At 42.4% G+C, this 16386-nt stretch overlaps 1 pseudogene across 1 annotated transcript; it reads left to right on the forward strand.

Moving 5' to 3' along the window:
- The first annotated feature begins 255 nt into the window (after window positions 1–255).
- On the forward strand, window positions 256–16009 carry LOC106597580 (NACHT, LRR and PYD domains-containing protein 3-like; annotated as a pseudogene). Its single transcript, XR_014393003.1, has 9 exons — window positions 256–332; window positions 9883–10160; window positions 10419–10585; window positions 10685–12862; window positions 13592–13765; window positions 13845–14018; window positions 14282–14455; window positions 15031–15077; window positions 15214–16009. The product of XR_014393003.1 is annotated as an NACHT, LRR and PYD domains-containing protein 3-like (transcript).
- Window positions 16010–16386: the final 377 nt, after the last annotated feature.

Below are 16386 nucleotides of genomic sequence, written 5' to 3' on the forward strand. Positions count from 1 at the left end.
TGTTATTAAACTTTTTATTGTTATGAATAAGCGTGTCCATCATATCCCACATTTACACTAAATACTAATCTACTGGCCTTCTTGAAATGCAATACTTCAACCACTAGAAACTGTGCATACACATGGTCTAAAGTTAGCGGAAAGGTGTGTGTGAGTGTGTGTGTGTGTGTGTGTGTGTGTGTGTGTCTGTCTGCGCGTGTGTTTTGTGTTTGTGTGTCTTCACATAAACCTATACCTGTTGAACCCGCCCACTGTGTTGAAACAAGGAAGTACATTTATAAGGAAGTAGAGGCAGAACTGGACACTGTCGGTCGAAGAAAAATGTTTCTGAGGTTTGTAGCGTTCTTTTACCATTTTATGACAAAAAGTGTTTTGGAGAAGTTAGGCCATCGCAGAGAGAGGTGATTTAGGGGGTAAGACATCCACAGAATTGTTAAGTTATTACAATACTGATTTCAACTTTCAATAATGATCATTTTAGGCATCCTTACATTGATGCTGATTCATATTGATCAGCCTAGTCAATATGTATCAATGTTATATTATAGGCTACAGGGCTATGAGGTAGGGTATGGGGTTATATTATAGTCTACAGGGTTATGAGGTAGGGTATGGGGTTATATTATAGTCTACAGGGCTATGAGGTAGGGTATGGGGTTATATTATAGTCTACAGGGCTGTGAGGTAGGGTATGGGGTTATATTATAGTCTACAGGGTTATGAGGTAGGGTATGGGGTTATATTATAGTCTACAGGGTTATGAGGTAGGGTATGGGGTTATATTATAGGCTACAGGGCTATGAGGTAGGGTATGGGGTTATATTATAGTCTACAGGGCTATAAGGTAGGGTATGGGGTTATATTATAGTCTACAGGGTTATGAGGTAGGGTATGGGGTTATATTATAGTCTACAGGGCTATAAGGTAGGGTATGGGGTTATATTATAGTCTACAGGGCTATGAGGTAGGGTATGGGGTTACATTATAGTCTACAGGGTTATGAGTTAGGGTATGGGGTTATATTATAGTCTACAGGGCTATGAGGTAGGGTATGGGGTTATATTATAGTCTACAGGGCTATGAGGTAGGGTATGGGGTTATATTATAGTCTACAGGGTTATGAGGTAGGGTATGGGGTTATATTATAGGCTACAGGGCTGTGAGGTAAGGTATGGGGTTATATTATAGTCTACAGGGCTATGAGGTAGGGTATGGGGTTATATTATAGTCTACAGGGCTGTGAGGTAGGGTATGGGGTTATATTATAGTCTACAGGGTTATGAGGTAGGGTATGGGGTTATATTATAGTCTACAGGGCTATGAGGTAGGGTATGGGGTTATATTATAGTCTACAGGGCTATGAGGTAGGGTATGGGGTTATATTATAGGCTACAGGGCTATGAGGTAGGGTATGGGGTTATATTATAGTCTACAGGGTTATGAGGTAGGGTATGGGGTTATATTATAGGCTACAGGGTTATGAGGTAGGTTATGGGGTTATATTATAGTCTACAGGGCTATGAGGTAGGGTAAGGGGTTATATTATAGTCTACAGGGCTGTGAGGTAGGGTATGGGGTTATATTATAGTCTACAGGGTTATGAGGTAGGGTGTGGGGTTATATTATAGTCTACAGGGTTATGAGGTAGGGTATGGGGTTATATTATATTCTACAGGGTTATGAGGTAGGGTATGGGGTTATATTATAGTCTACAGGGCTGTGAGGTAGGGTATGGGGTTATATTATAGTCTACAGGGTTATGAGGTAGGGTATGGGGTTATATTATAGGCTACAGGGCTATGAGGTAGGGTATGGGGTTATATTATAGTCTACAGGGCTGTGAGGTAGGGTATGGGGTTATAATATAGTCTACAGGGTTATGAGGTAGGGTATGGGGTTATATTATAGTCTACAGGGCTGTGAGGTAGGGTATGGGGTTATATTATAGGCTACAGGGTTATGAGGTAGGGTATGGGGTTATATTATAGTCTACAGGGCTATGAGGTAGGGTATGGGGTTATATTATAGGCTACAGGGCTGTGAGGTAAGGTATGGGGTTATATTATAGTCTACAGGGCTATGAGGTAGGGTATGGGGTTATATTATAGTCTACAGGGCTGTGAGGTAGGGTATGGGGTTATATTATAGTCTACAGGGTTATGAGGTAGGGTATGGGGTTATATTATAGTCTACAGGGCTATGAGGTAGGGTATGGGGTTATATTATAGGCTACAGGGCTGTGAGGTAAGGTATGGGGTTATATTATAGTCTACAGGGCTATGAGGTAGGGTATGGGGTTATATTATAGTCTACAGGGCTGTGAGGTAGGGTATGGGGTTATATTATAGTCTACAGGGTTATGAGGTAGGGTATGGGGTTATATTATAGTCTACAGGGCTATGAGGTAGGGTATGGGGTTATATTATAGTCTACAGGGCTATGAGGTAGGGTATGGGGTTATATTATAGGCTACAGGGCTATGAGGTAGGGTATGGGGTTATATTATAGTCTACAGGGTTATGAGGTAGGGTATGGGGTTATATTATAGGCTACAGGGTTATGAGGTAGGTTATGGGGTTATATTATAGTCTACAGGGCTATGAGGTAGGGTAAGGGGTTATATTATAGTCTACAGGGCTGTGAGGTAGGGTATGGGGTTATATTATAGTCTACAGGGTTATGAGGTAGGGTATGGGGTTATATTATAGTCTACAGGGCTGTGAGGTAGGGTATGGGGTTATATTATAGTCTACAGGGTTATGAGGTAGGGTATGGGGTTATATTATATTCTACAGGGTTATGAGGTAGGGTATGGGGTTATATTATAGTCTACAGGGCTGTGAGGTAGGGTATGGGGTTATATTATAGTCTACAGGGTTATGAGGTAGGGTATGGGGTTATATTATAGGCTACAGGGCTATGAGGTAGGGTATGGGGTTATATTATAGTCTACAGGGCTGTGAGGTAGGGTATGGGGTTATAATATAGTCTACAGGGTTATGAGGTAGGGTATGGGGTTATATTATAGTCTACAGGGCTGTGAGGTAGGGTATGGGGTTATATTATAGGCTACAGGGTTATGAGGTAGGGTATGGGGTTATATTATAGTCTACAGGGCTGTGAGGTAGGGTATGGGGTTATGTTATAGTCTACAGGGTTATGAGGTAGGGTATGGGGTTATATTATAGTCTACAGGGTTATGAGGTAGGGTATGGGGTTATGTTATAGTCTACAGGGCTGTGAGGTAGGGTATGGGGTTATGTTATAGTCTACAGGGCTGTGAGGTAGGGTATGGGGTTATAATATAGTCTACAGGGTTATGAGGTAGGGTATGGGGTTATATTATAGGCTACAGGGTTATGAGGTAGGGTATGGGGTTATAATATAGGCTACAGGGCTGTGAGGTAGGGTATGGGGTTATAATATAGGCTACAGGGTTATGAGGTAGGGTATGGGCGATTGATTTATTTGCGCTCTTTCACATCCCGGAGGAAGACGTGTGTCACGTCATCTAGTTTCTTTGTAGAAAAATAATTGTCGCTCTTGTCAATTCGGTAAAAAGTGACATGCGGTAATGGGCATTGAAACTAAATGTGACCGACAGACTTGATTCGGTCTTACGTAGCAACATTTGAAATTGTGTTTTTTACATTGAAAAAAAAGCAGAGTCAGAGGCACAAAAAGGTATATCATACACTGCATTTGAGGAACAATGGGAAAGTAATTCTGCTTTGAAAGTTGATAAACCTGAAACCCCACCTTTGTGAAAATGGCCCCTGAATGTTTTTGGTGCGCCTACTGGAGAGCTCTCCTTTGTCTCCACCCATTCAGCATTGTTCACACCCTCTTAAGCCTTAGCCCCACCCATCTGTTGAAGGATTCACATGTGAGGTCATGTGATAAACAGTGAGTAGTGTAGTAAAGATTAAGACTAAAAGTAGTAGCCTACAATAAGGAACAATCCCAGGTAAGCAGAAAGTGTCCAGATAAAAATATTGTATAAATGTTAGATGACGCTAATCCAGACACTAAACTGATGGTTCATGTGAAAGAAATGCTATATCCCCCAGCCACGTCTAGCTAAGTGGATGGGTCTCTACAGAAGGTGGAAACTGTACAGACAAATGGTTACTTACGTAGTAGCAATATCAGAAATAGATAGTGTCAATATAAATAATATAAATACAAAAATAACAAGTGTCAATATAGAGAAAGAACTACATAATATACAGTATGTAGAAGAACAATATCAATAACCATATCAGTGATACTGGTGATAGATGAGGTAGTTATACAGTATGTCGGGCAGTCTCTATGGGGGTGCCACAGGGTTCAATTCTCGGGCCGACTCTTTTCTCTGTATACATCAATGATGTCGCTATTGCTGCTGGTGATTCTCTGATCCACCTCTACGCGGACGACACCATTCTGTATACTTCTGGCCCTTCTTTGGACACTGTGTTAACTAACCTCCAGACGAGCCTCAATGCCATACAACTCTCCTTCTGTGGCCTCCAACTGCTCTTAAATGCAAGTAAAACTAAATACATGCTCTTCAACCAATCGCTACCCGCACCTGCCCGCCCGTCCAGCACTCTGGACGGTTCTGACTTAGAATATTTGGACATCTACAAATACCAATATACAATCCAAAATTAAATCTACAATCGGCTTCCTATTTCCCAACCAAGCATCCTTCACTCATGCTGCCAAACATACCCTTGTAAAACTGACTATCTGAGATCCTCAGAAGGTTCTACAGTTGCAACATCGAGAGCATCCTGACCGGTTGCGTCACCTCCTGGTACGGCAATTGCTCTGCCTCCGACCGCAAGGCACTTCTGAGGGTAGTGCGTACGGCCCAGTACATCACTGAGGCAAAGCTGCCTGCCATCCAGGACCTCTACACCAGGCGGTGTCAGAGGAAGGCCCTAAAAATTGTCAAAGACCCCAGTCATAGACTGTTCTCTCTACTACCGCATTGTAAGCGGTACCGGAGTGCCAAGTCTTGGACAAAAAGGCTTCTGAACAGTTTTTACCCCCAAGCCATAAGACTCCTGAACAGGTAACCAAATTGTTACCCGGACTATTTGCCCCCCCCCAACCCCTCTTTTACGCTGCTGCTACTCTCTGTTTATCTAATATGCATAATCACTTTAACTATACATTCATGTACATACTACCTCAATTGGCCCGACCAACCAGTGCTCCCGCACATTGGCTAACCGGGCTGTCTGCATTGTGTCCCACCCACCACCCGCCAACCCCTCTTTTTACGCTACTGCTACTCTCTGTTCATCATATATGCATAGTCACTTTAACCAAACCTACATGTACATACTACCTCAATAAACCTGACTAACCGGTGTCTGTATATAGCCTTGCTACTCTTATTTTCAAATGTCTTTTTACTGTTGTTTTATTTCTTTACTTACCTACACACACACACACATACCTTTTTTTCGCACTATTGGTTAGAGCCTGTAAGTAAGCATTTCACTGTAATGTCTACACCTGTTGTATTCGGCACACGTGACAAATAAACTTTGATTTGATATCTTACCGATCCTTAACTTCGGCGATTGGATGCAGCAAATTGGATGCAGTCTATCACAGTGCCATCCGTTTTGTCACCAAAGCCCCATATACTACCCACCACTGCGACCTGTATGCTCTCGTTGGCTGGCCCTCGCTTCATATTCGTCGCCAAACCCACTGGCTCCAGGACATCTATAAGTCTTTGCTAGGTAAAGCCCCGCCTTATCTCAGCTCACTGGTCACCATAGCAGCACCCACCCATAGAACGCGCTCCAGCCGGTATATTTCACTGGTTACCCCCAAAGCCAATTTCTCATTTGGCCGCCTTTCCTTCCAGTTCTCTGCTGCCAATGACTGGAACGAATTGCAAAAATCACTGAAGCTGGAGACTCATATCTCCCTCATTAACTTTAAGCAACAGCTGTCAGAGCAGCTCACATATCACTGCACCTGAACATAGCCCATCTGTAAATAGCCCATCCAACTACCTCATCCCCATACTGTATTTTTTTTATTTATCTTGCTCCTTTGCACCCCAGTATCTCTACTTGCACATTCATCTTTTGCACATCTATCAACTCCAGTGTTTTAATTGCTAATTTGTAATTATTTCGCCACTATGGCCTATTTATTGCCTTACCTCCCTTATCTTACTTCATTTGCACACACTGTATATATACTTTTCTATTGTGTTATTGCCTTTGTTTGTTTATTCCATGTGTAACTCTGTGTTGTTGTTTGTGTTGCACTGCTTTGTTTTATCTTGGCCAGGTCGCAGTTGTAAATGAGAACTTGTTCTCAACTGGCCTACCTGGTTAAAGGGATCAGAAACCGGGCCGGCAAGTAGGGAGATATTATCAGTAGATATTTTAAACAGGCTGAGAGCTGAAGGAGCTCACTTGCACTCATTGTGCAGTGACCTGTTTTACTTCTCTGTATTATATTACAGGAGCCTGATATGAGCGTTGTTATCCCACAATCACACCCTGTGCAGTCCTGCTGCCCAAGTTAGAGTAGAATTATCATACTACGCTACCAACGTTATTGATTGACAAATTGTGCCTTTTTATGGTGTTTCATCAGCTGCAATTGGTTGTTGTAATTCCGAGAGCTGCCTTGTAGATATTACCGGAAATTTCTATCCTTGACACTTCCCTCTCACCCATACGGCAAATTATTATTTTTTACTTATTAAAAATAAGTAAAAAAGCTGTCGACTGTTCAGTTTAATCATTTTCATACAGTGGGGAGTCTACCTTATTGCCCCATTTTCTCCATATCAGGGCTGGGCTGTTGTTGAAGACAAGGGCTCTCTTTACTTTCAATGCAATGAGGAATGAAGGAGAAATGTGAAGGGCCTTGTCTGATATGGATGACTAATGGAGTGCTCTGGTCTTGGGCGACTCTGGAACCTGATGTGGGTGGTAGGAGCACATAGCAGCACCATTTTAGCCCACTCTGTCCCCGTCATTCCCAGGCCTACAGAGCCGGAAAGGCAATGGCAGCCTTTTGCGCCAAGCCCTTTGGTGTCCAACCCACCACCATCCGATGGCAGTAGTTCTGAGCGATTAACCAACACTTGTTATTTTTTAATTGTTTTAACTATTTGAATTCTATTTAGTGTTTCTGTGAGCTCAATGCACAGTTTCTCTCTTGAAATCGGAACTAGTCCGAACTGGGTGATATAGTAGGGAGTTGTAGTTTCCTACAGGCCAATATTATACATGGTAATGACCATAATCCATTGCGAGACTACTTTTTCAGTCTATAGCACAGACCGTCTGTGTGGGGCAGACCGAGAGAAGAGACAAGAACACTGATCGAGAGGGTTAGAGAGCAGTTGCTTCTCTACTTGAAAATACATGATCTATGTGATAGTTGGTATTCAGGAGTCACAAAAGTAGGCTTTACTTACTTTGACAATATCCATTTTTTTTGTAGTTTTACAGCAACTCTATCGATAAGGACTTGGAATGAAATTACAGTCATCAAATGTTATATAGAGAACTGAAATATTTTATTAAAGTAATGTAAATAAATTATTTTATACGTAATAAACAGTTGGGCTGGGCAGTATACTGGTATTGATGCACAGACCGATTTGTGTTTTTACTTCACCTTCTATAACAGTATTTTAATGTTTGGTTGGCCGAATGTGACGCGCAACACCAGCGTGTCCGTAATGTCCATTTTTAGAGTTCACTCCGTTTGCTACTTGCAAGTCGTCTCTCCTGTTCCTGCATTCCACTTCCCACACCAAGCCCTGCCCCCTGTCACTCAAGGAGAGCAGGTGTTGCTTGGCGGTGTAGTCACAGGCACTTCACTTGCTGTTCACTCTGGAGCTAATGCTAACTGCTAGTTAGCTGGCTAGCTAAATGTAATCGGAGTTGGCGCAAACCTAATGTCTAATTACAGCCTGAAACCAGTGCTGGTGTAGGCCTAGATCTGCATGTTTGTGTAATGGTATCTACTAAATCAGAGGAATAGGCGAAGCATGAATATGTTAGCTAGCTAGCCACATAAAGAGGAACGGAACATCGTATAGGGACCCCTGGGAAACACTGACCAACACTTTGGTTCCATTCCTTACACACATCTTCCCTGGCTTATTCATTTGTTATGTCAAACAACAATGCATTCAATGTGCTGCCCACTATATTCCAACTATTTAATTACAATCATTATATTTCCATGATTCCAACAGTACACCAATAACCTATGCCAAGATATCTCATAAAAAAATGTATACATACATACATGCATGCATGCATGCATGCATGCATGCATGCATGCATGCATGCATACATACATACATACAGTTGAAGTCGGAAGTTTACATACTCCTTAGCCAAATACATTTAAACTCAGTTTTTCCCAATTCCTGACATTTAGTCCTAGTAAAAATTCTCTGTCTTAGGTCAGTTAGGATCACCACTTTATTAACAAAAATTTGAAATGTCAGAATAATAGTAGGGAGAATGGTTTATTTCAGCTTTTATTTCTTTCATCACATTCCCAGTGGGTCCGAATTTTACATACACTCAATTAGTATTTGGTAGCATTGCCTTTAAATTGTTTAACCTGGGTCAAACGTGTTGGGTAGCCTTCCACAAGCTTCCCACAATAAGTTGGGTGAATTTTGCCCATTCCTCCTGACAGCGCTGGTGTAACTGAGTCAGGTTTGTAGGCTTCCTTGCTCGCACACGCTTTTTCAGTTCTGCCCACAAATTTTCTATGGGATTGAGGTCAGGGCTTTGTGATGGCAACTCCAATACCTTGACCTTGTTGTCCTTAAATGAAGGTGAAATAAAATAAATAAATAAAATAAATGTACAATATCAATAACCATATCAGTGATACTGGTGATAGATGAGGTAGTTATATGTAGACAATCAGGGGTGAAGTGGCTGAGCAGCAGGATACATTTTTTTTATAGTAGCAGCAACGTATGGTGTGTGTTAGGAGAGAGTCATGTGACAAGAGGCACTGTAGATAGTGGTGATGACTGGGAACTCTCCCCCAGTGATGAACTGGTCTGTCCGAACCACGCATGAACAAGGGAATCTATATTCGGAGAGGCTGTTTCTGTCCTGCCCTTGACTTTGGTGCAGGGCATGTGATGTCCATAGCTTGTTCGTAGCAAAACTCCCTGATCTTCTCAAAAAGAGCCCATGTAGACAGCTGTTGTTATGGAGTCAGGGGATCCAACCAGGTAGACTAGCTGTTGTTAGGGAGTCAGGGGATCCAACCAGGTAGACTAGCTGTTGTTATGGAGTCAGGGGATCCAACCAGGTAGACTAGCTGTTGTTATGGAGTCAGGGGATCCAACCAGGTAGACTAGCTGTTGTTATGGAGTCAGGGGATCCAACCAGGTAGACTAGCTGTTGTTATGGAGTCAGGGGATCCAACCAGGTAGACTAGCTGTTGTTAGGGAGTCAGGGGATCCAACCAGGTAGACTAGCTGTTGTTATGGAGTCAGGGGATCCAACCAGGTAGACTAGCTGTTGTTATGGAGTCAGGGGATCCAACCAGGTAGACTAGCTGTTGTTATGGAGTCAGGGGATCCAACCAGGTAGACTAGCTGTTGTTATGGAGTCAGGGGATCCAACCAGGTAGACTAGCTGTTGTTAGGGAGTCAGGGGATCCAACCAGGTAGACTAGCTGTTGTTATGGAGTCAGCTAGTGGGGATCCAAATCAAATTAATAATATTGGACTGTGTATGTTTAAATGCAACAAGAAGTATCTGAACTCTGACCTCAGACAGTAAACGTGTTGTCATTGTTAATGGATCTTCAATGTTTAGAAATATTGACTGTTCTGTTATTTCTTATTGGTTATTGTAGCTGAGTGAGCTGTGACTTACATCTAATACGAGTCTCTCTGGGGAGAGAGATGAGGAGACCACTGCCTCTAAAATGAGTCTCTCTGGGGAGAGAGAGGAGGAGACCACTGCCTCTAAAATGAGTCTCTCTGGGGAGAGAGAGGAGGAGACCACTGCCTCTAAAACGAGTCTCTCTGGGGAGAGAGAGGAGGAGACCACTGCCTCTAAAATGAGTCTCTCTGGGGAGAGAGAGGAAGAGACCACTGCCTCTAAAATGACTCAAGACACCAGTTCTAAGAGGTAAGAGATGATTTGCAAAATGTACATTGCTCTTAAAAATATCAAACTAATGAAAAGTGTTCCCAAATTACAAATTACATAAAATGTAGGTCTATATCATTCACTTAAAAGGCCAGAAATGGATTTACCAATTGCAGACTGTATCTTTATAAAGAAACATCAGGACTTCTAGATGTTCCATTATACAGTTGTTAAAAGGAAGTAGATGAGGTATTGATGAGATATTGATGAGGTGATCTGTCTCCCTGTTTTGTTCAGTGTCCAGAAGCCCAGAGCAGAGTCACCTACAACCAGCCTGCTATCAATGAATAGTGATCAGCCACCTGCTTTCAGCCAGGAACCATTACCAGATGACAATAAGGAAGTGGAGAGTTTGGACAGTGAGGATGCATTAAAGATCACACACAACCTTCTGGACAGAAGAAGTAAGACTGTGTTTCATACAATATTACAAAGAACGGTACAAAGACCCTTATAAAACACACACAAACTTATGAGTCCCAACTCTCATTGTTTTCCTACAGGTCAAACTCTGCTGACAGTCCAACAAGACATTAAGGCTAAACTGAAACACAAGTATCAACACATATCTGAAGGAATTGGACACCATGGAAACCAAAGTCTGTTAAAGGACATCTACACAGAGCTCTACATCACAGAGGGTGGAAGTGGAGGGCTCAATAATGAACATGAGGTTAGACAGATAGAGATGGCATCCAAGAAACAAACCAGACAAGAGACACCAATCAAATGCAACGACATCTTCAAGCCTTTACCGGGACAAGATAAACCTATCAGAACTGTGCTGACAAAAGGAATCGCTGGCATTGGAAAAACCGTCTCTGTGCAGAAGGTCATCCTTGACTGGGCAGAGGGAAAAGCAAATCAGGACGTTCATTTCATGTTTCCTCTTCCTTTCCGTGATCTGAACCTGAAAAAGGACCAATACAGTCTGATGCAACTTCTTTCCCACTACTTCCCAGAGCTGAAAGAGATTGACAGCATTGAAGATGGTGAAACCAAAACTGTTTTCATTTTTGATGGTCTGGATGAGTGTCGACTTCCTCTAGACTTCAAAAACAATGAGAAGTGCTGTGATGTCACGAAGCCAACCTCAGTGGACGTGCTGCTGACAAACCTCATCGAGGGGAATCTGCTTCCCTCTGCTCTCGTCTGGATAACCTCACGGCCTGCAGCAGCCAATCAGATCCCTCCTGAGTGTGTTGACCAGGTGACAGAGGTACGAGGGTTCAATGATCCACAGAAGGACGAGTACTTCAGGAAGAAAATCCCAGATCAGAATCTGGCCAATGAAATCATCAAACACATGAAGACATCAAGGAGCCTCCACATCATGTGCCACATGCCAGTCTTCTGTTGGATATCAGCCACTGTCCTTGAGATGATACTGAAAGAGGCAGAGAAGGATGAAGTCCCCAAAACTCTGACCCAGATGTACTCACACTTCATGCTCATCCAAACCATTGTGAAGAACAAGAAGTACAACAAAGCCACAGAGACAAACCCAAAGGAACTGTCTCAGTCAGACAAAGAGATGATCCTGAAACTGGCAAAGCTGGCTTTCCAACAGCTGCAGAAGGGCAACCTGATCTTCTATGAGGAAGACCTGAGAGAGTGTGGCCTTGATGTCACAGAGGCATCAGTGTACTCAGCATTGTGTACAGAGATCTTTAAAGAAGAATCTGGGCTGTACCAAGAGAAGGTCTACAGCTTTGTGCATCTGAGCATTCAGGAGTTTCTAGCAGCAGTGCATGCTTTAGAATCATGTCTGGACAAGAAGGAAAATGTTTTCCCCCACAAAGCAGTCACTAGTGATGATGAAGAGGAGTCAATCAGAAAAGCAGTCAATAGTGATGATGATGATGATGATGATTACGATGCTGATGAGGAGATTATCATGATGAAGACGAGAAGGATGATGATGATGACGATGAAGAGGAGTCAATCCAGTTGTCTGACTTACACGAGAGAGCGGTGGACCAGGCCTTGAAAAGTAAGAATGGACACCTGGACCTGTTCCTCCGCTTCCTTCTGGGTCTCTCACTGGAGTCCAATCAGAAACTGTTACGAGGCCTTCTGACACAGACAAGAAGTACAACACAGACCAATGAGGAAACAGTTGAGAGAACAGTCAGGTACCTTTCATACAAGATCAAGTACGAATCCTCACCAGAAAGGATCATCAACTTGTTCCACTGTCTGAATGAACTTGGTGCCAACTCTCTAGTTGAAGACATGCAGACCTCCCTGCGATCAGGAACTCTTTCAGAAACAGAGCTAAAACCTGACCAATGTTCAGCCCTGGCCTACCTGTTACTGATGTCAGAGGAGGTGCTGGAGGAGTTTGACCTGAAGACATACAACACATCAGAGGAAGGTTATCAGAGGTTGCTGCCGGTAGTGAAAACCTGCAAGAGAGCACTGTAAGTTCTGTTATTGAGTTGATGTATACAGTATCATTATAATGAAGGATTTGTATATCTAACAGATTATCTCCTCTCTCCAGACTGGATGGCTGTAAACTCGACATATGAATCCTGTGAGACTCTGGCCTCAGCTCTGCAGACACCAAACTCCCCCCTGAGAGAACTGGACCTCAGCTACAATGACCTGGGAGACAGAGGAGTGAAGCTGCTCTGTGTTGGACTAACCAGTCCACTCTGCAACATACAGACACTAGTGTGAGTTAAATATCTTCAGTATCCACTGTCTTTATAGTGTTTATATATTTGTAGTTATGTTTTTAACATTATTTGAACATCTTGGTAAATATGCAGAAACATTAATCAAATGTGATAAATATATCAAACTAAGGTTAAATATATTGAGTGAGTTAGTTTGTGTTTTTAGTAAAAAATGTAAACTATAGGAACCAAGACTTAAAAATAACTGATATTGGTCACAAGATGGAGGGAATGTTGGAACATAACTAACAAAATTAAAGTTAGCAAAAATATATGATTAATCCAGTATAAACTAATGTATAGAGTTTATTACACGAGACAAAATTAACAAAATGTACAGCACAACGACAGTCATGTCTTAAGTGTAAAACTAACAATGAGTCAATAATTCATGCTTTCTGGGAATGCTATAATTCCATAAGTTATGTGCGGAGTTAGAAGTTGTCTGTCAGAAGTATTACAATGTAAACATGCTTTTAATCAGTCTGTCTGCATATTTCATGACATGGTATATGGGAGTGTAGAGAGAGACCCAATGAGCTGGACGATTCTCTTCTCGTCACTCATCTTGTAAAAACATATACTACAAATATATGAAAATATGAAAATGGTTGTAAAAAGTTAACATTGGTTAATAATGTGTCCTTCTGTTATTGTCTTAATGCATCTCATTATTCTTAATGTTTTGCATATTTAACAGTGTATCGACATATCTCCTCTCTCCAGACTGGCTGGCTGTAAACTCACATATGAATCCTGTGAGACTCTGGCCTCAGCTCTGCAGACACCAAACTCCCCCCTGAGAGAACTGGACCTCAGCTACAATGACCTGGGAGACAGAGGAGTGGAGCTGCTCTGTGTTGGACTAACCAGTCCACTCTGCAACATACAGACACTAGTGTGAGTTAAATATCTTCAGTATGAGTTATTATGTGGATGTTTTAAACATGTGTTAATCATGTGCTCTTCTGCCCTCTAGTCTAGGTCAGTGTGGTCTGACAGAGGGTTGCTGTTCAGATCTGGCCTCAGTCCTGAGTTCACCCAACTCACAACTGAAACAACTGGAGCTGAGAGACAATGACCTGCAGGACTCAGGAGTTACACTGCTGTCTGCTGGACTGGAGGATCCAGACTGTAAACTACACACACTGGGGTAAGTACAGCTGTTTCAGTCAGGTCTGTACTGAGCTGAGTTACACTGCTGTCTGCTGGACTGGAGGATCCAGACTGTAAACTACACACACTGGGGTAAGTACAGCTGTTTCAGTCAGGTCGGTACTGAGCTTAGTAAAACAAATACTCTGAAAATCTGATGTTTCTTCACAATGTTTGTGTCATGGACAAATGTATGGGTGTCCTACAAGATGATTGACACCAGTACACCAACCTAGACAGCTGTTGTGTGTCTCTCTGTAGGCTGTCTGGCTGTCTGGTCACAGAGGAGGGCTGTGCTGCTCTGTCTTCAGCTCTGAGGTCAAACCCCTCCCACCTGAAAGAGCTGGACCTGAGCTACAATCACCCAGGAGACTCTGCAGGAGGACTGCTTTCAGCTGCTCTGGTGGATCCCACATATAAACTGATGAAGCTGAAGTAAGTCAGAATAGATGTCCTAATAGTGTGAGCAGTGGTTGTGTCATATGTAGTGTATGTAGGGTCAGTAACATGAGGACATGATGGTAGAATTAAGGGGAAGTTTACTCAGCAGGCTGAGCACTCCAACACAGCATACATCATCACCACATGAATACTCTTCTTCTGCATCTCTGATATCCTGTTGGAATTGTACTCTGTTCTGTATGCAGTAGGTAGGATAGAATACCTGTATGTCTCTAGTAATGAATTGTACTCTGTTCTGTATGCAGTAGGTAGGATAGAATACCTGTATGTCTCTAGTAATGAATTGTACTCGTTCTGTATGCAGTAGGTAGGATAGAATACCTGTATGTCTCTAGTAATGAATTTATCTGTTCTGTATGCAGTAGGTAGGATAGAATACCTGTATGTCTCTAGTAATGAATTGTACTCTGTTCTGTATGCAGTAGGTAGGTAGAATACCTGTATGTCTCTAGTAATGAATTGGATAGTGCACCAGAACACAACAATATGGTTTAAATGTTGACTGCTTTATTAGGTCTTTGTCAGTCAATAACCTGTTTCTCCTACAGTGTGGATCATGGTGGAGAGTGCAGGCTGAAATCAGGGCTGAGGAAATGTAAGTCTCTTCAATCCTAATTAACTGCATATTCAGAACTATAGTAACATAGTAACTAATCAATACTTGTTCTGTACCTACAAAACAACATTTTATATGAAGATGTGGTTTGATTAAACTCTCCTTTTGTCTACAGATGCCTGTCATCTCACCCTGGACCCAAATACAGCAAACCCAAACCTGATACTGTCTGAGGGGAACAGGAAGGTGACATGGGTGGAAGAGATGCAGCATTATGAAGACCATCCAGACAGATTTGACTATCATCCCCAAGTTCTCTGCAGAGAAGGCTTATCTGGATCTCGTTATTACTGGGAGGTGGAGAGGGATGGTGACATGGGCTGACATTGGTGTGGTGTACAAAGGAATGAAGAGGAAGGGAGAGGAGGATGACAGTTGGATTGGACTCAATAGGAAGTCCTGGTGTTTAATCTGCTATGATGGCCTCTACTCATTTTACCATGCTGGAGTCAGCAGAGATCATCTCTGGTCCTGATTCTAACAGAGTTGGAGTGTATCTGGACTGGCCAGCTGGTACTTTGTCCTTCTATAGTGTGTCCTCCTCTGGTACACTGACACACCTTTACACAGAACACACCACATTCACTGAACCCCTCTATCCTGGGTTTGGGGTTTGCTCCTCCTCCTCCTCAGTGACCCTGTGTCAGATAGATGACCAACACATTCAGAGGTGAGTCATAGCAATGTTTTATCATTTGTTTCATCATTTCTATAATTACATTAGTAGTGGTGTGTTTTAATGTGTTCTGTTGTACCTACAGACAGTTAGATTAGTAGTGGTGGTGTGTTTTAATGTGTTCTGTTGGACCTACAGACAGTTAGATTAGTAGTAGTGGTGTGTTTTAATGTATTCTGTTGGACCTACAGACAGTTTGATTAGTAGTAGTGGTGTGTTTTAATGTGTTTGACCTACAGACTGTTGGACCTACAGACAGTTAGATTAGTAGTAGTGGTGTGTTTTAATGTGTTAGTAGATTCCTGTCCTCTATTTAATTTCAGTCTGTTAAATAGAACAGCCTCTCTGTTATGTCATTCTCTCTCTAACCACTAGAGGGCATCAGAACCTGTTAAATAGAACAGCCTCTCTGTAATGTCATTCTCTCTCTAACCACTAGAGGGCATCAGAACCTGTTGAATAGAACAGCCTCTCTGTAATGTCATTCTCTCTCTAACCACTAGAGGGCATCAGAACCTGTTAAATAGAACAGCCTCTCTGTAATGTCATTCTCTCTCTAACCACTAGAGGGCATCAGAACCTGGTAAATAGAACAGCCTCTCTGTAATGTCA

The sequence above is a fragment of the Salmo salar genome, chromosome 08 (genome assembly GCF_965601325.2).
Source record: "Salmo salar chromosome 08, fSalSal1, whole genome shotgun sequence".
NCBI classification, from domain to species: Eukaryota; Metazoa; Chordata; class Actinopteri; order Salmoniformes; family Salmonidae; genus Salmo; species Salmo salar.